The 24,669-nt window shown below is 43.7% G+C and overlaps 1 non-coding gene across 1 annotated transcript; it reads right to left on the bottom strand.

Annotated features, from left to right (window-relative positions):
• Positions 1-24,201: 24,201 nt before the first annotated feature.
• On the bottom strand, positions 24,202-24,273 carry trnaw-cca (transfer RNA tryptophan (anticodon CCA)). The gene has a single exon. It is a non-coding gene; the product is annotated as a tRNA-Trp (tRNA).
• Between the last annotated feature and the right edge of the window lie 396 nt (positions 24,274-24,669).

Consider the following 24,669-nt stretch of genomic DNA (forward strand, 5'->3'; position numbering starts at 1 on the left):
AAGGGAGGGAGACAAAGCAGGAAACTACAGTCCAGTTAGCTTAACACCTGTCGTAATGAAAATTTTAGAAGCTATTATTAAAGAAGTTATAGCAGGGCACTTGGATAAGTCAAGATCACCAGCCATAGTCAACATGGTTTTGTGAAAGGGAAATCATGTTTAACCAACTTATTGGAATTCTTTGAGGAAGTAACATGTGCTGTGAATAAAGGGGAAACCAGTGGATGTACTGTACTTAGATTTCCAGAAGGCATTCGATGATTTCCAGAAGGCATTTAATAAAGTGCCACATCAAAGGTTATTGCGGAAAATAAAAGCTCATGGTTTAGGGGGTAAGATATTGACATGGATAGAAGATTGGTTGGCTAGCAGGAAGCAGAGAGTTGGCATAAATGGGTCTTTTTCAGGTTGGCAAGATGTAATGAGTGGCGTGCCACAGGGATCAGTGCTGGGACCTTAACTGTTTACAATTTATATAAATGACTTGGATGAAGGGATGGCTGCCATATTTACTGATGACACAAAGATAGGTAGGAAAGTAATTTGTGAAGAGGACTATCGCTGGGTCAAAACCCTGGAACTCCCTTCCAAACAGCACTGTGGGTGCACCTACACCACATGGACTGCAGCGTTTCACCACCACCTTCTCAAGGGCAATTAGGGATGGGCAATAAATGCTGGCCCAGCCAGTGAAGCCCACATCCTATGAATAATTTTTTTAAAAAGTGATAGTGAGTCACAGCTGGAGGTAGTGAGACTTCAGTTAGAAATGAGGAAGCTTAAATTTGAACAAGGAAAGGAACTGAAAAAACTTGACTTGGAGGCAAAAGAAAAGGAAAAAGAAATTGAGAGATTATTTCAAAAGAAATGGAAATGCGAAAATCTGATCCCCAGAGGGAAAAGTTAGCAATAGAGGAGAGAGGAAATGAAAGAGACAGAGAGTACCGACTTAAAAAGCTGGACGTTAAAAAAAGAGATCAGATGCTGAGGAAGGTTCTGATGATGAAAAAAACCATTAATTTAAAACCCAGTGGGGAGATGTTTAAATTTGTGCAAGCTCTCCCAAAGTTTGAAGAACTTTGTTTCATTTGAGAAGATAGCTAAACAGATAAAATGGCCATTGTTGTTACTAGGTTAATGGGTAGAGCACAAGAGATTTATGCTTCAGTATCAGAAGAAATGCCAGTAGATTATGATGTGACAAAAAAAGGCTATTTTGAGTGCGTATGAGTTGGTTCCTGAGGTATACAGACAGAAATCTAGAAATACGAGTAAACAGCCTGGCCAAACTTATACTGAGTTTGAGAGAGTAAAACAAGTAATTTTGACCAGTGGATAGGGGCATTTAAGATAGAAACAACATATGCAGCTCTTAGAGAAGTAATTCTTTTGGAAGAATTTAAAGATTCAATTCCTTCGGTAGAGAGAACTCATGTGGTAGAACAGAGAGTTAAAATGGTAAGACAAGCAGCAGAGATAGCTGTTGATTATGAGTTAGTTCATAGATCTGAACCTTTTATTCGTCACCCTTTTAAATCAGAGAAGGATAGAAAGTGGGAAGGTGAAAGGAAGACAGGTAGTCAGGGAAGAGGAGTAGGTAGAAATTCCCAGCAAGTTTTTCTCAGAATAGAAAGGAAGGTGCCGAGGGTAGGAGTGACACTCGAAAATTGAGGTGTTTTCATTATAATAAAGTTGGGCACACAAAGTCAGTGTATTGGAAATTACAGGGAAAATCTGTTGGAATTATTGGGATGCAGAAAAGTTCTGGAAGTAAAAGTACTGTGGGTTCTGAGGTTCAGGCACAGGAAAAACCAATGGTTTGTGTACAGGTAAAACAGGAAGAACCAGTGAAGGGTAAAGAAGTGGGAATGTATTCACAATTTATCCAAGGGAGTTCTGAGGAGCGGGTTGCAGAAATGTTTAAAGATTTTGTATGTGAAGGGGAAGTCTTTCCATGTGTATAGGGCGGAGTAGGTAAAGATATTAAAATTTTAAGAGACACAGGGGCTAGTCAATCCTTAATGTTGTGGGATAGTGATATTTGTTATTCAGAGGGGGCATTGCAGGAACAGGTGATAATAAGTGGGGTTCATGGAGATGCTAAACCTATTCCATTGTGGAAGGTAAATTTAAAGAGTATGTGGAAAACAGGTGAGGTGACTATTGGAATAGTGGAAAAATTGCCCATTGCAGGGGTTTAATTTATTTTAGGTAATGATATAGCTGGGTCACAGATGCGCATGATGCCTATGGTAGTTGAGCAGCCTGTCGAGGTGTTTTCAACAGAAATGCTGCAAAAAGAGCATCCTGGATTATTTCCAGATTGTCTGGTAACAAGTTCACAAGCTCACAGGTTGAAACAGGAAGGAGAGGAAGTTAAAAGGCAGGGAGAAGGTGTTGAAATTCAATTAGCTGACACTGTCTTTGATAAGATTGTTCTGGAAGAAAGAATGGAAGATTATGCAGCTGAGGCGTTTAACTCAAGGCAGTTGATAGAGTTACAGAAAAAGGATCCACAAATAAAACAGTTATATCAGAGAGCTTACTCAGAAACAGAGGCAGAATGTATTCCAGAATGTTATTATCTTAAGGGTAATGTGTTAATGAGAAAGTGGCTGCCATATCAAGTTTCAGTCAATGAAAGCGAGAGGGAAGTATATCAGATTGTTATACCATTTGGATATAGAAATGAGATCCTGAGAATAGCTCATGAAATTCCAATGGGGGTACATTTAGGAATTAGAAGGACATAGGTGAAAATACAAACACATCTTTATTGGCCTGGATTGCATAGAGATGTAGTTAAATTCTGTAGAACATGTCACACATGTCAGGTGACAGGGAAGCCAGAAGCAGTGATTAAGCCGGCACCTTTAATTCCAATTCAAGCATTTGAAGAACCTTTTTCTAGGGTCATGATTGATTGTGTAGGACTCCTCCCTAAGACTAAAAGTGGAATTAAGTACGTACTGACAATAATGGATATCTCTTCAAGGTTTCCTGAAACAATACTTTTGAGAAATATTACAACAAAGAGAATTTTGGAAGAGTTGACTAAATTGTTTACAAGATATGGTTTACCAAAAGAAATACAATCGGATCAGGGTTCAAATTTCATTTCACTGCTGTTTAAGGAAGTAATGAACAGCTTGGGGATAAAACAGTTTAAGTCAACAGCTTACCATCCTGAGTCACAAGGGGCTTTGGAAAGATGGCATCAAACTTTAAAAACTATGATGAGGGTGTATAATCAGGACCATCCACAGGATTGGGATAAGGGATTTGCTATTAGGGATGCTCCTACTGTATCAACTGGATTTCAGCCAGGACCACTGAAATTGATTCAGGAGAAATCGGTGGGTCAAAATTCGGAAATACTCTCTTGGAATATGTATCAAACTTCGGAGAAAGATTGGACAGAGCATGTGAGTTAGCTAGGGAACATTTAAAAATATCACAGCAAGTGATGAAAGTGAAGGCGGATAGGAGACCCACAGCGTTAGAGGATCAGCCATGATCGTGTTGAATGGCGGAGCAGGCTCGGAGGGCTGAATGACCTACTCCTCTGATTTTCTATGTTTCTGTGGTTGGGAATGTAAGCTGTGAGAAGGATGCAAGGAAACTTCAAGAGGACTTGGTCAGGCTAAGTGAATGGGCTAGGACATGGCAGATGGAATATAATATGAATAAATGTGAACTTATTCACTTTGGTAAATAAAACAGAAAGAGAATATTTCTTAAATGATGAGAGGTTGGGAAGTTTGGGTGTCCAAAGGGTCCTGGTGTCCTTGTTCATGAGTCACTAAAAGTTAGCATGCAGATACAGCAACAGTTAGGAAGGCAAATGATATGTTGGCCTTCATCGCAAGGGAATTTGAGTACAGGAGTAAAGATGTCTTGCTGCAGTTGTATAGAGTCTTGGTGAGACCTCACCTGGAGTATTGTGCACAGCAGTTTTGGTTCCCTTATCTAAGGAGGGATATACTTGCCACAGAGGGAGTGCAACGGAGGTTCACCAGATTAATCCCTGGGATGGTGGGATTGTCCCATGAGGAGAGATTGAGGAGACTGGGTATGTATTCTCTGGAGTTTAGAAAAATAAGGAGTGACCTCATTGAAACTCACAAAATTCTTACAGGGCATGACAGGGTAGATGTAGATAAGATGTTTCCCCTAGCTGGTGAGTCTAAAATCAGGGGACATAATCTGAGGATAAGAAGCAGGCCATTTCGGACTAAGATGAGGAGGAATTTCTTCATTCAGAGAGTGTTGAATCTTTTGCATTCTCTACCCCAGAGGGCGATGGAAGCTCAATCATTGAGCAAGTTCAAGACAGAGATAATAGATTTCCGGAGACTAATGACATCAAGAGATATGGATATTGTAGGGGAAAGTGGCATTGAGGTAGATAATCAGCCATGATCTAATTGAATGGCGGAGCAGGCTTGAGGGGCTGAATGGCCTACTCCTTGTTCTGATTTTCCTACAATTGTAACAGTCTTGATATTTATAACGTACATTCTCTGTTAGGCATACTGCCTTAGGGCGAAACATTTCAGATTGAAAAATTACAGAAAGTGCAATAAAATTCAACTTTTCTCTATACAGCATGTTCCACTCTTGGGTGCCTCAATACGATTTCAATACTTTTGTTATTTACAACATACGTTCAATGCCAGACATAAGGCCCGAGGGGCTCTACAAATTTTCTAGCCCCTGGGTGCACTATGACTGAAAGGTCTTAGACAGTGACCTTTCCCCATTGTGCCTCTGCGGCAGCTGCCTCAAGCAACGAGGACCTCCCTGACCATCAGCACAATAGTTCCCTCACTCAGCACCATCTCAGTCTCAGCACCTCACACTCATCAGAGCAACCTGCAGTTTGCAAAAACAGAACAGAAACAAAGCAGCATAGTAATGTTCAGTATACAATTATTAAGGTTTGTGCTCTATGGATCAACATATCGTATAAATATGAGAATCTGCTTTCAAGCACATTGTAAAAATGTTATTTTATGAACTCATGTCGGTTTCAGCCAAGCTCTCCACATTCGCTGGTGACAGAAAATCCAGTGAAGCCCCTCTTCCCCCCCCAGTCTTGAATATACATTGTAATCAACTTCTCTCCCCCACCACACACACACATGCACATACACATACCTCTTCCTAACACCCCTCCCTCCACTCATTCACATACTCACTCAACAGCACCTCTTCCCAACTCCACTCCCCCAACACACTCAGCAGCCCCTCATTCGAAACCCTTCCACTCTCACTCACCAGTCTCTCTTCCCAACCCCCCGCCCCTCACTCATTCACTCAGCAGCTCGTCTCGTCTCTCCCCCCCCCCACCACCCCCCCACCCCACCTTGCCCTTTTCGTCTAGTTGCCAGTACTTGTGAAGTAGAGTTGTCACTCTGTGTAAGGAGCCTGTATAACAGGCAGATGGGAGCAGAAACGCAGTAAAGTTTGAAGCCACCTCTCGCCTTCCTGGCTCAGCTGAATTACTGCCCAGTTTTTCCTGCGCTCAGGCAGTGACTGAGTTACACTCGCCGACCTCTAGCTGCGCCAAATTGGTGCATAAAGATCCCGGGCCCACTTGAACTCACTGCTACAAGTGTCTTCTGAGATTGAAGAGCACTTTGGACTCACCGTCTGCCCCATGCTATTTGGTGGGATTGATCCAGTGGGACCAGGGCTGTCCCACCAGCGGCCCCAGAGGTTGTCTCCTCTCCATAGTCACCATTGCAGCTCAAAGTAAGGGCCCCAAATGTTACCTCTGGGACGGCATAGGTATGGCAACCCACAGTTTGGAAACCCCTATTTTAAGGAGTTTCTTAAAGGAGGAAAGCAAGATAGCAAGGCAGACAAGTGCAGGGAGGGAATTCCAAAGCTTAAGGCCTAGGCAACTGAAGTCATTGCCACCGATGGCGGACAATTAAAATCGGGGGTGCTTGAGAGGCCAGGAGTAGAGAAGCACAAATATCTCAGAGGGTTGTGGGGCTGGAGGAGATTGCAGAGGTAGGAAGGGATGAAGCCCTGAAGCGATTTGAAAACTAGGATGGGAATTTTATCAGGACATTACTTAACTGGGAGCCAATGCAGGTCAGCGAGAATAGGGATGATGGGGGAACGGGACTCAGGCCGGGATTTTCCGGCCCCGTTGCGGGCAGGACCCGCCGTGGGTGAAGCGGTGCCCCAGCTAGAAGCCCATTGACTTGCGGTGGATCGGAAGGTCGCTGCAGCGGGCGGGTGTGGAAAATCCCTGCTCTTGGTGTGGGTTAAGTCATGGGCAGCAGAGATTTGGATGATCTCAAGTTTACAGTGGGTAGAATGTGGGAGACCAGCTGGGAATGCATTGGAATAGCTGAGCCTAGAGGTAACAAAGACATGAATGTGGGTTTCAGCAGCAGATGGCAGGGTGAAGTCAGACATGGAAGGAAATGGTCTTACTGCCAGTCCGAATCTGAGATTGGAAGCTTACCTCAGTGGTCTTTGCTGGGGGGAAGATGAGGGTATAGTGGCAATGTCATTGGACTAGTAATCCAGAGGCCCAAGCTAACGCTCTGGGTACACGGGTTCAAAATCCCACCACGGCGGCTGGTGGAATTTAAATTCAATTAATAAATCAGAAATTGTAAGCTAGTCTCATTGATGGTGACCATGAAACTATCACTAATTATCGGAAAAACCCATCTGGTTCACTAATCCCCTTTAGGGGAGGAAATCTGCCATCCTTATCTGGTCTGGCCTGCATGTAACACAGCTCCACAGCAATGTCAGCGAGAAACAGAGTTGACATTTTGAGCCTGTATGACCCTTCTTCAGAGCTCTGAAGAAGAGTCGTACAGACTCGAAATGTCAACTCTGTTTCTCTCTCCACAGGTGCTGTCAGACCTACTGAGTTTCTGTTTTTGTTTCAGATTTCCAGCATCTGCAGTATTTTGCTTTTATCCACAGCAATGTGGTTGACTGTTAACTGCCCTCTGAAATGGCCTAGCAAGCCACTCAGTTCAAGGGCATTTAGAGACAGACAGGCAAACGCTGGCCCTGTCGGTATTGCCCACCTCCCATTAAGGAATAAAAAAATTGTGACACCAAGGTTGTGAATAGACTGGCTTAATCCCAGACTTTTGCCAGGGAGAGGAATGGGGCCGGTAGCTCAGAAACAGAGTTTAGAGCAGACGCCAAGAACAATGGCTTCAGTCTTCCCAACATATAACTGGAGGAAATTTCTGCTCATCCAGTACCAGATGTTAGATAAGTAGTCTGGAGCGACAGTTGCAATTCAGGTCTTACTCTCCTTCCTACTGCATCATATTAAAAATATTTAATGATGCAGCCCCGCTCCCTGCTCTTTTCTGGTGGGTTGCGGGGGGGGTGGTGCGGAGGTGGTGGTGGGATCAGAGTGAAAGAGAGAGATCAGGGAACAGATAGAGATAAATTGAAGGCGAGTCTGAGGATCAAGTGGCAGGTTAGGGAGATAGCAAGTTTCTGGAGGCAGATAGTTAAGGGAAAGGAGGAAAGAGATTGAACAAGGAAAAGAGCCGGTGACAATGACGAAAATACCCAAGTTCAGCTGAGTGCTGAACTCACTGTGAGTAACTTCATGGAAGATCTGCTCGTGTATTATTAAAAATCATGCATTTGATGTGCATTTTGTGTGTGGCGTTTTCGAGCTCTGTTTTTTAAGTCTGGACTTAAACAAGGAATTTGTTTATGTAAACACATGAAATGGGGAAAAACCCAAAGGAACATGTCGACCTTCATAAAGGAACAATTTCTATAAAATTAATATTTGTTTATTGATGAACTAATTCCCGCAGAATGTTTTTGAAAGGAGATATTCACCAATTTTTCTCGGTAACCACCATTACAAATTTCCAAAAAAAGGTTGTAAACAAAATTAAAAATATGTATTTTACAATGGCATCATTACACTTATTTGTGGAATCATCTTTTCCATCTTCTGATTCCTTCATTAAAGTTTTTACTTGAAGGCCTCTCTTGCCTTTCCAGAAGTCGGAGCTTCAGCTTGATATTTTTTTCCCAGACAGATGGCGCTGTTAGCTAAATCCTGTCATTTCACCAAGAGCAAGTGCACACAATTTCTCAATTTAACAGCATTTAAGATAGCCAAATGATTGAATGATGAAAAGTACTTAACAAAATTTATTTGGCTGTTTTTCAGAATTTTTTGAGGAATAGCTAGTGGGTAAATTTCAAAAAAATAATTTAGATTAAATTTAATCAGTGCTTGTTTTTTGAAAGAAAAAGCTGTGTTCAAGAGAACGACTAAGTTAAAAAATGCATTACTGATCAGACATTTTTTACTAGGGTACAATTATAAATACTGTAACAAACTTCAGAAGCACATAGCTGAGCGAGACATGAGGAGGAAAATTGGTGCTTGTTGCACTTGTCTTGACCCACTTTAGCTTTACATCTACATTTTCCCAGCCTTTCCCTCCAAGTTCCTTTTAAAAAACCTTCCCTGGTTGTTGCTTGCATTTTGTCAACCATGGTTCAGGAGTAGCACTCTCACCTCTGAGTCAGAACGCTGTAGGTTCAACTTCCACTCCAGAGACCCTGAGCATAGAGGTTTAGGCTGACACTCCAGTGCAGTACTGAGGAGGTGCTGCAGTGTCGGAGGTGCTGTTTTTCAGCTGAAACACTAAACCACTGCCCCGTCCGCTCGCTCAGGTGGACATAAATGGCCCAGTCGCACTCTTTTGGAGAACAGCAGGAGAATTCTCACTGATGCCTGGACCAATCTTTACCCCTTCGTTTTCTGATTGCTATTTGTTGGACCTTGCTGTGTGCAAATTGGCTACCTTATTTCCTACATAACAGCATTGACTGCACTTCAAAAGCCATTAGCTGTAGAGGTCTTTGGAATGTCCTGACGTGGTGAAAGGCGCCCTAGAAATGTGAGTTTTCGTGTGTGTGTTTCTTTGTAGATGGCATACTTCCGACCTCAATGTAATTTTAAAGACAACATTCCCCAGTGTCTGTTGGGCCTCCGATCATTGCATTAACTGTTAAATTTTAATAGAAATTTGGCTCTGTATTTTCCCCAAGCTGGCCTCAACTCCTCCTGGCTCCACTCCCACTGTAAATTTAAAATAAAAATTCCCTTGTCATGCTGGCCGCACTCCTGTTACAGAGGCTCTGCTTCCATTGTTAAACTTAAAAAGGCCCCACTGCTCCGGTAGAGCCTGGAGACGACAAAAACATGGATGGGGAGGTTGTGGGGTGGCGTTCTTCAGTAATGGCAATGGGGTAAAAGCAGAGATGGGTGGTCTTGAGAATTAAGTAGCCCTGGTGATAAAGTAAGTTATCTTGGTGAGGGATTGTTTGTGGAGTTTGAATCTTAACCAGGCCTGAACTGCACCCTATCTGGTTCAACCTGAGTGAGCAGGGAGGGCTGGAGATGGAATCGCAGTGAAGATAGCGAGATTTTGGAACAAGCCCAATAAGATGGCTTTGGCTTTCCCAATGCTGATTTGGCGAAATGTTTACTTCCTGTGAGACTTGACACTGGGCAAACGGCCTGATATCCAGCTGCAATGTTTATCACACAACATCCTGCAACCGGCAGAGGTGTGGATTATTTCCATGGATATCCTAAGCAAAAGCAAGGCATGCCTTCATGAGTGAGTAATCCATAAGGCCTGGCATATTAACTGGCTTTCAAGGCAGGAAAGTCCACGATAGCTCTCAGCAGTACCCTTCAATTCACTGAGACAATCATAGCAGGAATATGTAGCTACATTTCATACAAAGACAAATAGTCCAGGAGTGCACCTCTGTCATAGTCGGTTTGTGACAGCTGCAAATTACACAAAATCATGAAAATCCTTTGAATTCTGTGAGAATCGTGGGAAAAATGTGGAACTTAAGAGCGTTGCCTCAATGTGATTCTGGTCTCTTGATGGAATGTGAAGATTTCCGATGCATTAGATTTGAAAATATCTGATGTGACCAATGAATTTTACGATGTATATTCAGGAAGAGAATTGTGAAGGCAATGTGTGTTTACTGTGGGAAGAAGCTTTGTAGGAATAAGAGAAAATGCTGCAAATAAGAGAAAATGCTGCAAATATGCTAACCGGACAGGTATGACAGCATATATTACTGGGCTAGTAATTCAAAGACCTGGACTAATAACTTGGAGAGATGAGTTCAAATCCCACCACAGTAGTTAGAGAGTTTAAATCTGGAATAGTAAAGCTAGTGTAAACAATGGGGCTGTAAAGACCTGTTATCTTCATTACTGTTCTTTTGAGAGGGAAATCTGCTGTCCTTCCCCAGTCAGGCCTATATGGGACTCCAGACCCACTGCAATGTTGCTGACTCCTAACCGCCCTCTGACATGGTGCATTAAGAAACTCAGTTGTATTCAAAAAGGTGGCACGGAACCACCTTCTTAAGGGCAGTTAGAAAGTAAAATATTAGGAATGGGCAATAAATGCCAGCCTTAAACAGCAGCAGTCGCATCCCAGGGATGAATTTAACAAAGGCCCATCAGCATTATTGAAGAGGAAAGATATTTTATTGTTGCAGATTGGAAAACTGTTGTAGAAACATCATTCAGATTGCAACAGGAGATGAAGATGGCCTTCAGAAGGTGCCCAAGCATCTCAGATTTCAGTTTCAAAGAGGGTTACCCTTGAAAACTTAAACCTTTTTTTCCCCTTTACAGAGCTCCCACCATTTTCTGTTTTTGTTTCAGATTTCCTTTTCCGTTATTTTGATTTTTTTGTGCTCGGGATGAGGGATGTTATTGCTGGGGAATGGAACTCTCACTGATTCAGGCACCCAGTCACCAATCAAGCAATCAGCTATAGCACAGCCAGATGGAAAAGTAAAACTTCCTCTATCCTGCCTCAGGCACGTGCTTAATTTTCCAGCTCAGAAGAGCAGTTTGATTTTTTTTTTTTTTCTCTCCCATTTTCCACACAAACTATCCTGCGGCTTCTCTGTTTGGCATTGCTAACGGATACCGAATTGTGGAGAATCCTGTGCTGTAGACGTTACACTAACCGGTTACTGAATCGATCATGTCTGAACTTATTTCACGTGAGACCTTAAAATCACCAGACAGAATAGACTTTCATCCCATCAGTTTGGGCTGGATTTGAACCAAGATGCAAGAGGCCACTGTTTGACCAACTCCTTGACAGATTCCTTTTATTAGTTTTATAGGATCAATGGTCCTGGAGGAAAACAAATGAACGTTTGTTCATAACAAAGTTACTAACTAGTTGTCAAACACTCTTGGTGAAAGGCAATTGCAAACTAACGACAGATGGAATGGTGTTCAGATGAAGTGCAGCGGTTTTAGAGAACAGAAGCTGATGAATTATATCCATTTTGTCTTCAGTACTTGCAAGTGTCGACCCTAATCAGTGGCACATCGACCATATTAAAGGAAAAGAAAATGTGCATCTTTCTTTTGTTTTGGCGATGTAGTTTGTGATTCTTGATGAACTTGTGTGCTTAGATTTGGGATAAATATTGGCCAGGACACTGGAGATAACTTCCCTGCTCTTCTTCAAAATAATGTCATGGGATCTTTAGCATCCACCCGAGCAGGCAGATGGACCTCGGTTTAACATCTCATCAGAAATTCTCAGTACAGCACAGATTTTTGTGCTCAAGCATTGGAGTGAGACTTGAACCCAGAGGCACAAGTGCTACCAACTGATCCATGGCTGACACTAAATTAGATTATGGCCTATTGTATTGTAATTTTTAATGACTGAATAATATTTTATAATGACGCCATGTGAAAGCTTTCGTATAGGGCCGAAAGGGCATTGCCCAATCCAAAGGGGGCCAATTTGAGTTAATGATGCTTTGGACTGTGAAACAGTCCAAATGCCGACAAGTATCATGGTGCTTTTCTGCTTGTAGATTGTCAAGACTGTTGAAACTGTTCAATTACCTCTGTCTCACAGGCTGATCTTCAAAGCAGCGCCTATTTTCCAAAGGATTTATGAGTATAAAAATCCAGCACATTTCATGTATTAGCCTGGCCACTAAGCACAAGGATGGAATGTGACTGGGTAAGCGTACGCAAAGACAGGTTTGTTTGTTCTCTGAGGAATAAGTCTGTTATTCCTTTCTGAAAATTACTTTATATCTCCAGGTCTGCAAGTAAGTTTGGAAAGGATCTGCCTTGCTTTACTGCTTAACTCTGCGATTTTGATGCGGGTTGCTGTTTATTGGAATGATTTTCTTATCTTGCTTTTACTGTAACTATTTACGATTAAACTTGCCTAATTGTTCAGCTTATTACAGGTGCCTTCTCTGGTGGATTATATTTGTCTTCTGAAATAATGCAAGATGCAGCGGAGTTCCAACGTGATATCCAGTCACAATCCGAAGTTTCAATTTTTGCCTGGATGCATATTAGCACATTCTTTTATTCATAATGTCACTTTTTGGTTCATGGCATGTAAAGGTTTGCTTACTGAAGGACAGTTTTTGCTTTGGGAATAAGTGATAAAAAAATAACTCCTTAATTGTCAGCTCTCCTGGCTTGGTATTGATATCCATCACAAGCTTGAAAGATTAATCGTCCCTGTGAATTTTCATTTGTACTATTTCTCATACTGCATGTAGTATGGGTTTCATTTGAAGAGGAACTGCTGCTGAATACGAGTCAATTATTTTAACTTAACTATTAACTTAGCTAGTCGTGACATATATATTTTCAACTCTAGAAACTGGCATTGGTTTTCTGCACTACATACCACTGTAGCAATTGTTTGCCAGATTTAAACAGTTTAGTTTTACTTATAATGGACTCTGGGGAATTCTCTTGAATCCAGCAATGCATTTATATATAGGCTTACACGGCCCCTGGGAAGATCAATCTGTCAAAGGCCACCTTTGGAAATGTGAGAAGTTTGGATTTAGGAATCATGCCTTTTTTATATATGCTCTCAATCCTCATTTTGTTCTGGCTTAAGGAGAGAAAAGTGATGGATATCAGTTAGGAGTGGGCTTGTGGATATCTACCAGAGGGGTTAGGGAGCATCATGCAATCATGCCTACGCTTCAAGATGGTGCACTGTATCACAAAAGGGCTTAGCAGTAGATTCAGACTGCATTCCTTATTCTCTTCACAGTCTGCCTCGACATAGGACTTGCAAGTGTTTTCCCTTGTTTTCCCTCTCTAGAAAAGACAGGGCAAGGTCATTCCAGCATCCACTATGGTAGTAAAAACCCAGATTAAGACTTTCGTTTTAATGAAGGCTTTTCATTCAGCCCTCCTGGACAGCAAATGAAAGCAAGAGAAACAAATCACAGTAGAAGTGCACACAGGGGAGATGTCCTACAGGCTGGCTGACAAATACAGGACAACTTGTGCTATGGAACACAAATCTACTGACCTTTCTGCCACCAGCTCCTCAGATGAAATATGGGATAGTAGTTAATACATTGGGTAATATCTTCTTTGTTTTTGCCAGCTATTAAACCAGCATGGACTTCCAAAAATCCTAATGAGAAAATTATACAGACAGAAAAAGTGGAGTGTAAAGACCTTTAATGTGAGCTTTTCTGCTTGGTCCACCCCACCTTCCCTATTATGGAAGTCAGGGTAGTGTTCCAGTTACTTACAACTTCTCCCGCTCATGGCTTTTCATTTGAGCACATTACAGTTTACAGTATTTTACAGTAACAATCATTACAGTGTTTCCCAAAATATCCAAGCTTCTTCCCATATTTCATCATTATTTGTGACAGCAGTCAAAAGTACAGACATATTAAACAGCAATTTTGTTGCAAATTGGGATATCATTTTCTTTGATAAAGACCATCATGTTTGTTTGAAGCCATGTAATTAAAATTACTCTCCAGATGACAATATCAGCCAACCACAGTTTTCCTCATTAAAAAAAAACATTTTAGTCATTTTTCATTATTTTAGACAGTCTTATTTTTGGAAAGATGGATGTGACCCCTTTACAGCTTTTACCAGACCACCATAGAAATCATTTGTTGCTGCATTTATTGACATTGTGACCTGAATTCTTGAATGCTGAGCAGAGAATCTCTGTTGTTTACTGTAGAGGGCATGCGACACTTAGACTTACTCCCTACGCTGGAAAAAGTTGGCTCCTAGGAAGCGCAGCGAATCATTAACAAATTAACTATTCACTGAGCAATAGAAATATTTTTGTTTTTTTCATGGGATGTGGGCATCACTTGCAAGGCCAGTATTTGCTGCCCATCCCTAATTGCCCCTGACCTGAGTGGCTTGCTAGGCTATTTCAGAGGGCAGTTAGGAGTCAGTCACATTGCTGTGTGTCTGGAGTCACATGTAGGCCAGACCAGGTGAGGATGACAGATTTCCTTCCCTAAAAGACATTAGTGAACCAGAAGAGTTTTTAAGTGAATCAATGGTGGTTTCATGGTCACGATTGCTGACAATAGTTTTCAAATCCAAAATTAGCAATTGATTGCAGGGAACCCAGCAATCGCTGCAAAGCCTCTGGCTCACTCAGCCTGGCTGGCCTCATTCGTACTGGAAAGGTCAGTACCCGCCTGAACAGAGCTTCTGTCACCAGCTTGACGCAACGATGGACAGCTGATTGAGAGACTCCACACAGATCCTCCACTGACCCCTGCAAAGAGTCGGAGGCATAGAAGTTGAGGGCTACTGTGACCTTCGGAGCCACTGGCATGGGGTGTCCACCCACACAGTTGGAGCTGATCTCAGGCCCAACCATCTGACAAACGAAGTCAGTGTCTCCCATGAGAGGTGGAGCCTCCTTTGGCATTGCACCTCAGACATATTGAGGTAGCTGCATCGCTGCCTGTAAACCCTGGCAGCAGGATAGTGGCGTCTCCTGTGGCCGCTTCTGCCTTGGGCTTCCTGCTGGCTCTGCGTCCTTTGTGCCTGCCCCTCTCCTCCCACCGGTCGCCTGCCTGGAAGGTGCATTGGGAGACCTGACCTCCTCTTCCTTCTGCCCCTCTCTTCCTCCCTAGAGGAGGTGCCACCAGCGGAGATCACAATCCCCATTACCAGGGTTACAGATGGCTGTATGACACCTGGAAGGCTCCATATGCCCTGAATGCTCCGGGGGCCTTGGCGACACCAAGGAGTCCTGAAATGAAGGCTGGAAATGCTAACAATGTAGCCCCGAACAGAGATGAAGCTGCCAAGTACCAAAAAGTCACCAGCAGCAAACTATGTACCCAAACTCCCCACTACTGACACTGGAAATACTGCTCATCCTTTTATCCCACCTGTGGATGAGGTTTCTGAAAATGTCGGCTGGACGCCTGCCCGCTTTGCTCGTGCACCAAGCACGAAATCGCACAGGTAATGAAAAATTGCTATCAATTGTCTTTTTAATTATCTTAAATGGCCTCTTAATTAATGGTGGGTGCGGCTCCGGCATCCACCGACCAAAATATCACGCGAATGCGCGTTAACATCAGGACGCTCACCCGACGTCATCGCACGCTATTTTACGCCCGATCGGGTCAGGTGCATGCCCGCTGCAGGACGTAACATTCTGCCCATGGAGACCCTTTCAGACAACATTGCTTGTTCTGAAAGGAAAATGGTAATATGCAGCACCACGTGTTTGATGGGCATGCTAGGCCTTATACCTTGTGAAGAGGGTCTGTAGCCAGACTCAGGTATTTACTTATAACTAGTTTATTTACACTATGTACAATATGTATAAGGTGGGTTACTGAGTAGGCACATCTCCTTTCAGCGCTGCCTGTCTGCTATACAGAGTCTCTAGCACATGACTGCTGATGTCAAAGATAAATCATAGTCTACATCACTCAAAGCCTATTGACCCACTACACTAACCATGGACAGAAAATACAATGAGATCCACCAGTTTCTAGTGTCTAACTTCCTGATATTTGAACTTAGTGGACAAAACTCTGTGTTGGGACCTAATCAAAAATATGGTCTGTAATATTTTTCCACTTTTGGTAACAAGTCTCAGATTTGTTAGTAGGATCGATCCTATTTGAGAAGGTAAAACACTCACAGAAATAGATTTGTAAAGTTCATGCATATTTACCACATATGGATCAGATTTAGGGTTGGAGACATTCCTGGAAATTTGATCACTTGACATCCTGAACATACAACACCTGCCTATGTGACGGCATTTGATGTCCTTCTATGAATGTTATTAAATTTACCTCATAAAGGTTGGGTCCACTGTAATTGAGTGTTTTTTTCTTGTGATTTCACACCAGCATCTAGTGTACAATAAGTTCAAAGAGCTGGGGAGACCACCTGTGAACAGGGGAAGAGGGGAAATCCAGGGCTGGAGGAGCCAGGGAGGAGGGGAAACCAATGGCAGAATGAACTTTGATTCCATCGGATAACAAATAATAAAGCGATAACATTCAGATTCCCTTCATAACCAACAGTAATACAATAACTCTCTGACCAAAAGCTTGGTCGGAGGGATAGGTTTTGCGGGGTATCTTAAAGGAGGAAAACAAGAAGAGAGGTGTAAAGAAGGAGTTCCAGAGCTAAGGGCCTGGGCAAATGAAGGCATGGCCAACAATTAAAATTCGGGTTGCTCAAAAGATCAGAATTTGATGAGTGCAGATGTGTCAAAGAGTTGTGAGGTGAGGAGCATAGGAACATGGTAAATAGGAGCAGGAGGAGGTCATTTGCCTCCTCATGCCTGCTCTGCTATTCAACTAGGTCATTGCTGATCTTATAGCACAATGCCATTTTCCCTCACCATCCCCATATCCCTTGGTATCTTTAATATCTAGAAATCTATCCATCTCTGTCTTGAACATACTCAATGACTGAGCCTCCACTACCATCTAGGGAAGAGAATTCCAAAGATTCACCACCTTCCAAGTGAAGACATTTCTCCTCATCTCAGTCCTAAATGGCCTGCCCCTTATTGTGTCCCTTGATTCAAGACATCCCAAGCAGGGGAAACAGCCTTCCTGCATCTACTCTGTTAATCCCTGTAAGAATGTTGTATGTTGCGATGAGATCACCTCTCATTCTTCTAACTCTAAAGGATACAGGCCAAGTCTCCTCATAGGACAATCCCGCCATCCCAGGAATTTGTCTGTTCAACATTCATTGCAATCCCTCTATGGCAATTATATCCTTCCTTAGGTAAGGAGACCAAAACCGTACACAATACTCCAGGTGTGGTCTCTTCAAAGATCTATATGATTGCAGTAAGACCTCTTTACTCCTATACTCAAATTCTCTTGCAATGAAGGCCAACATAGCATTTGTCTTTCCAATTGCTTGCTGCACCTGTATGTTAGCTTTCAGTGACTCATAAACAAGAGCATCCATGTCTCTTTGGACATCAACATGTCCCAATCTCTTGCCATTTAAGAAATACTCTGCATTTCTGTTTTTCCTACCGAAGTGGATAACTTCACATTTTTCCTCATGATATTCCACTTTCCGTGTTCTTTCCCACTCACTTAGTCTGCCTAAATCCCCTTGAAGCCTCTTTGCATCCTCCTCACAATGCACATTTCCATCTAGTTTTGTGTCAGCAGCAAACTTGGAAATATTACATTTGGTCCCCACATCCAAATCATTGATATAGATTTTGAATAACTGGGGCCCAAGCACTGATCCTTGCCGCACCCGACTAGTCACAGCCTGCCAAGCTGAGGATGACCTGTTTATTCCTACTCTCTGTTTTTTGTCCGTTAACCAATTCTCAGTCGATGCCACTATATTACCTCCAATCTTTAATTTTGCTTACCGGTCTCTTATGTGGAATCTTATGAAAAGCCTTCTGAAAATCCAAATATGCACTTGCTCCCTCTTAATATTCTGCTAATTACATCCCGGGGCTGGAGGAGATTACATAGGTGGAGAGGGGCAAGGACATGGAAGGATTTGAAAGAAAGAATGTGAATTTTAAAATCAAGACTTCGCTAGAGAGGGAACCAATGTAGGTCAAGGAGTCTAGGAGTAATGGGTGAATGGGGCTTGGTGCAAGGAAAGACACAGGCAGTGGAGTATTGGATGAGCTCATGTTTACGAAGGTAGGCTTGCTCAAATATGAAAAGTGAATTCTAATTATGGAGGACAAAATTGACAGGAATGTTAAGTAAATGCTTTGAATCAGTTTTGCCAATGATGATAGAAGTGAGAATGTAGAACAGCTGTTATAGGTTGCTGAAAGGGCTTCATTCTAAAGGAGAGAGCAGAACTCAAGAAAGATACGCTATCCTGCCCCTAATTGTATATTTCCTATGCTGTTGAAGGAAGGAGATGGCAGAAGCTGGAGCACAATTTTTCAGTTTACCTTGGATATAAAAATTACATTGCAGGGTAAGATCTTACGAACCAACCTAACACTTTTCAGGAAGAGAGACAGGAAGGACTAAATGTCAATTGACAAGATAGTATAATGTCAATTGTTGGCAAATTCCTAGAATCCTCCCCACCAAATTAGTGAGCATTTAGAAATGCATTGGTTAATCAACGACAGTCATCATGATTTTCGTAAAGTTAAGCTACGTTTGACATTAAATATAGGCTGGGGTTTTCCGGCCTTGCCGCAGCGGGATCCACCATGGGGGATGCGGCGGGCCGGTCAAAAGTCCATTGACTTTTTGCAGGGCGGGAAGACCCCGGTAGCGGGTGGGGCTGGAAAATCCCGGCCGTAGGGTGGGATTTTCTGGCCCCACCCATCGCTGATACACCAAGTCCTATCGAATGCCAATGAACTTGGCAGGGCCGCCAAATCTCCCATAGTAGGACCCGCCACAATAGAGCTGGAAAATCCCGGCCAGAAGCACCTGGCGGGAATAAAACCTTTGTCCACACCCGCTGCTGCACTGAGTGCAATTCAGGAAAAACTCCGACCATAGTCTTTTGAAGAAATAACTGGATATATATAAGAAATGTCATAAATTTTATGAATGTCGAATTCAGAAGGTGTTTAATAAGATGGTTTTCTAAGAGAGTAGTTATAAGAATTCAGGAGTAGGATATAAAGAGGAAGTGTAACAAGATAGATAGAACGTTGGTAGATGGGCAGGAATCAAAGAGCTATTTATCAGATTGGTGAAGGGTTTTATGTGATATATCCCAGAAGTCAGAGTTTGTTCTCAGCATATATAGATAATTTGGAACTGGACATAATGAGCACAATCTGGAACGTAAGTGTGCAAAAGTATTTGACGAACAGTAAGGAAAATGGCAAAAGTCTTAATAAGGACGTAGCCAGGTTTTGTAGGCATTATAAATGGCCCAGAAAGCTCTGGAATATGTAGACAGGTGGCAGATACAGTTTATTGAAAATAAAGAAATCAGAGTTCTAAATTGGAGGAAGGCCAATTTTAATAAGATCAGATATGATTTGGCCAGAGTGGACTGGGAGCAGCTACTTTTAGGTAAATCTGCATCAGAGCAGTGGGACTCATTCAAGAAGGAAACAGGGAGAGTACAGGGCCAACATATTCCAGTAAAGATAAAGGGTAGGACCAACAAATCCAGGGAACCCTGGATGTCGAGGGATATACAGGATTGGATAAAGAGAAAAAGGGATGCTTATGGCAGATACCGAGGGGTCAAAACAGCAGAAGCCCTAGAGGAGTACAGAATGTGTAGGGGGAAACTTAAAAAGGAAATTAGGAGAGCAAAAAGGAGGCATGAAGAAACATTGGCAGGTAAAATAACTGAAAATCCAAAGTTATTTTACAAGTACATCGAGTAAGAGGATAACTAGGGAAAGAGTAGGGCCCATTAAGGACCATAGTGGTAATTTGTGTGTGGAGCTGGAAGATGTAGATAGGGTTCTAAATGAACACTTTGTGTCAGTGTTCACAAGTGAGAGGGATGACATGGGTATGGAAATCAGGCAAAAGGCCTGTGATATCATTAAATAAATTAGCATAGAAAGGGAGGAGGCTCTAAGTGGTCTGGCAGGCTTAAAAGTAGAACTCCAATATCAGAAATCGCCACCAGCATGCAACAGTGTAAATGCAGTTCACTGCCAGCACCACTGCAAACAAGTGTTTTAGAAGTGCTTGGTGATATGGTATTGATGCAGAAGAAAACGCCCTTTCTTAATTCAAAGGAGCTGGAGGCCACAATAATAGGATAAAGAAATATGAGCAACAATCCTGAACCTGCTAAACACTGAGAGATATGTTGCAGCACCGATGTGAAAGTAGTCTACGAAGCTCAATGCAGAAACACACATAGCATTGCTGGATCAAAATCCTGCAACTCCCTTCTTAACAGCACTGTGGGTGTACCTACAGCACTGTGGGTGTACCTACACCACAGTGACTGCAGCAGTTCAAGAAGGCATCTCACCACCACCTTCTCAAGAGCAACTAGGGATGGGCAATAAATGCTGGCCTAGCCAGCGAAGCCCACATCCTGTGAATGAATTTTTAAAAAGCTATGTTCTTCCTTGTACAATGATGTGCTCAGAATGCATGGAATGTAGGCATGCAAAGATTTGATAAGTTCCATTACTAGATTACACAATCTATTAAATTCCTACTTGACAGAAGTTTATGTGATATAAGGCTGGTTTGCAATTTAATAACTCTTGATTTAACTGGCCTAGATGCCGAATTATAATCTGCTCTGCGTTTTGGTATAGAGTACATTCAGCTCTCAGTGTTGGTTTGACTGACAAGGGATAGATTGTAATTTATGGTTCTAAAAGGATTAATGGAAACCTTTGGATATCATTCACAGTGTCGCTGGATTGACTGCAGGATCACAGATTAAGGAAATAATTTGTTCACTTTAGTCATTGAACCAGAATAGAAGACCTATAGACCCGCATCACAACATCTCATTGTCTATTAAACGAATCTAGTGTTTCTGCTCCCACTGTCATAAACCACTCAAGAGTTGGTCACTACTTGTGTGAAAACAATCTAGCGTTTGTCCTAATTTTCTTTTCACCAGTTTTACGTGTTCCTTCATTCTAAAATCCTTGCTTTAGTGCTCTATTTTAACCTTATCTATATTTTTTTTTTGTAAAAATATACTTTATTCATAAAATATCTTCAATCACATTCCAAACCATTTCAAAAACAACATTACAAGGGTACAATCCAGGTTAAACTTTTACAAAATGTATCACCAGGTGCATCAGTACAAACAATATTACAATCATTTACAGCCTTTCATTTTGATCTGTACAGCCCGAGGGGCTCTAAACAGTTCCCAGTCTCTCGGTGCGCTGTGGTAGAAAGGTCTTAGACAGCGACCCTTCCCCATTGCGCCTTTGCGGCAGCTGCCCCAAGCTTTAGTGCGTCCCTCAGCACGTAGTCCTGGACTTTGGATTGTGCCAGTCCGCAACAATCGGTCGGGGACAACTCTTTGTGCTGGAAGACCAACAAGTTTCGGGCAGACCAAAGCGCGTCTTTCACCGAGTTGATGATCCTCCAGCTGCAGTCGATGTTTGTCTCGGTGTGTGTCCCTGGGAACAGCCCGTAGAGCACAGAGTCCTGTGTCACAGAACTGCTCGGGATGAACCTCGACAGCAACCACTGCATCTCTCTCCAGACTTTCTTTGCAAAGGCACAATCCACAAGGAGGTGAACAACGGTCTCTTCCCCACCACAGCCACCTCGAGGGCAACGTGCAGAGGGGGTGAGACTCCTGGCGTGTAGGAAGGATCTGACGGGGAGGGCCTTTCTCACCACCAGCCAAGCTACGTCTTGGTGCTTGTTGGAAAGTTCTGGCGATGAGGCATTCTGCCAAATGACTTTGACAGTCTGCTCGGGGAACCATCCCACAGGGTCCACCCTCTCCTTTTCCCTCAGGGCCTCTAGGACGTTACGTGCTGACCACTGCCTGATGGACTTGTGGTCAAAGGTGTTTTTCTGCATAAATTTTTCCACCAGGGACAGGTGGTACGGCACGGTCCAACTACTTGGAGCGTTCCGCGGCAGCGTGGCCAGACCCATCCTTCGCAACACCGGGGACAGGTAGAACCTCAGCACGTAGTGACACTTGGTGTTTGCGTACCGAGGGTCTACGCACCGCTTGATGCAGCCACACACAAAGGTGGCCATCAGTATGAGGGCGATGTTGGGCACGTTTTTTCCCCCTTTATCTAGAGGCTTGTACATCGCGTCCCTGCAGACACGATCCATTTTCGACCTCCAGATAAAGCGGAAGATGGCTCGAGTGATCGCCATCGCGCAGGAGTGTGGAATGGGCCAGACCTGCGCCACGTACAGCAACAGCGAGAGTACCTCACACCTGATGACCAGGTTCTTACCCGCAATGGAGAGGGAGCGTCGCTCCCACATGCCCAGTTTCCTTTTCACCATAGCCACTCGCTCCTTCCAGTTTCTAACGCATGCCCCGGTCCCTCCGAACCATATCCCCAGCACCTTCAGGCCGTCAGCCCTGACAGTGAAGGGGACAAAGGATCGGTCAGCCCAGTTCCCAAAGAACATGGCCTCGCTCTTCCCACGATTTACCTTGGCTCCCGAGGCCAGTTCGAACTGGTCGCAGACGTGCATCAGTCTGCGCACCGACAGCGGATCCGAGCAGAAAACGGCGACGTCGTCCATGTACAGGGAGGCTTTTACCTGAGTGCCTCCACTGCCTGGGATCGTCACTCCTCTTATGCCCGGATCCTTCCTGATGGACTCGGCAAAGGGTTCTATGCAGCACACGAAAAGGACAGGCGAGAGAGGACAGCCCTGCCTGACTCCAGATTTAATCGGAAAGCTATCTGTTTCCCACCCATTGATTGAGACTGCGCTACTGATGTTAGTGTAGAGCAGTTGGATCCAATTTCGAATTCCCTCCCCAAAGCCCATTTTGGAGAGCACATCCCCCATGTAGGTGTGCGATATTCTGTCAAAGGCCTTCTCCTGATCCAAGCTGATGAGGCAGGTCTCCACACCCCTGTCCTGTACATAGGCAATCGTATCCCTGAGCAGCGCCAGGCTGTCAGAGATCTTCCTGCCTGGCACAGAGCAGGTCTGGTCAGGGTGAATCACCAATTCCAGAGCGGATTTGACCCGGTTGGCGATGACCTTGGACAGAATCTTATAGTCCACATTCAACAGTGAAATGGGTCGCCAATTCCTAATTTCCTCCCTTTCCCCCTTGTGCTTGTAGATGAGGGTGATGATGCCTTTCCTCATGGATTCTGACATGCTGCCGGCCAGGAGCATACTCTCGTACACTTCTAGCAGGTCTGGGCCGATCAAGTCCCACAGAGCCGAATACAACTCCGCCGGCAGGCTGTCGCTTCCGGGGGTTTTACTCTTCTCGAAGGACTCGAGGGCCTTAGTCAGTTCGTCAGGAGTTAGCGGTTTGTCTAGGCTCTCCCGCGTACTGTGGTCTAAGACCTCCGTGATAGAGGACAGGAAGGACTGGGAGGCCGTGCTGTCCGTGGGCTTCACGTCATACAGTCCGGCATAAAAGGATTTGCTGATCCTCAGAATGTCGGACCGTGATGACTTTACTGAGCCGTCTTCTTCCTTCAGGCTGCTGATCACAGAGCGCTCTCTGTGTACCTTTTGGAAGAAGAAACGTGAGCACGTCTCATCCTGCTCCACGGAGCGGACTCTGGAACGGAAGATGATCTTGGAGGCCTCCGAGGCAAAGTGCGAGGCTTGCTGGCCCTTCACCTCTTGGAGCTCCTCCTTGACATCGACCCCCATCGACTGCAGCCGGAGCAGATTCTGCATCTTTTCCTGGAGTCGGGACATTTCCCTCTGTTCCTTTCTAGCTTTCTGGGTGCCTTTGCGGATGAAAAACCTCTTGATGCTTCCCTTGATCACTTCCCACCAGTGCGGAAGATTTTTTTTTTTTTTTGTAAAAATATACTTTATTCATAAAAATCTTCAATCACATTCAAAACCATTTCAAAAACAACATTACAAGGGTACAATCCAGGTTAAACTTTTACAAAATGTATCACCAGGTGCATCAGTACAAACAATATTACAGTCATTTACAGCCTTTCATTTTGATCTGTACAGCCCGAGGGGCTCTAAACAGTTCCCAGTCTCTCGGTGCGCTGTGGTAGAAAGGTCTTAGACAGCGACCCTTCCCCATTGCGCCTTTGCGGCAGCTGCCCCAAGCTTTAGTGCGTCCCTCAGCACGTAGTCCTGGACTTTGGATTGTGCCAGTCCGCAACAATCGGTCGGTAAAGCCCGTTTTTATATCTGTAATCATTTTGCCACTTGAGCAGTAAAGCTTTTTGAGCCTGACATGATTTGAACACGCAACCTTCTGATCTGGAGTCAGACGCGCTACCGTTGCGCCACAAGCCCATCAGTGCGGAAGATGGCTTTTTTTTTGTAAAAATATACTTTATTCATAAAAATCTTCAATCACATTCAAAACCATTTCAAAAACAACATTACAAGGGTACAATCCAGGTTAAACTTTTACAAAATGTATCACCAGGTGCATCAGTACAAACAATATTACAGTCATTTACAGCCTTTCATTTTGATCTGTACAGCCCGAGGGGCTCTAAACAGTTCCCAGTCTCTCGGTGCGCTGTGGTAGAAAGGTCTTAGACAGCGACCCTTCCCCATTGCGCCTTTGCGGCAGCTGCCCCAAGCTTTAGTGCGTCCCTCAGCACGTAGTCCTGGACTTTGGATTGTGCCAGTCCGCAACAATCGGTCGGGGACAAATCTTTGTGCTGGAAGACCAACAAGTTT

This window comes from Cetorhinus maximus, chromosome 1 (assembly GCF_964194155.1).
Source record: "Cetorhinus maximus chromosome 1, sCetMax3.hap1.1, whole genome shotgun sequence".
Taxonomy (NCBI): domain Eukaryota; kingdom Metazoa; phylum Chordata; class Chondrichthyes; order Lamniformes; family Cetorhinidae; genus Cetorhinus; species Cetorhinus maximus.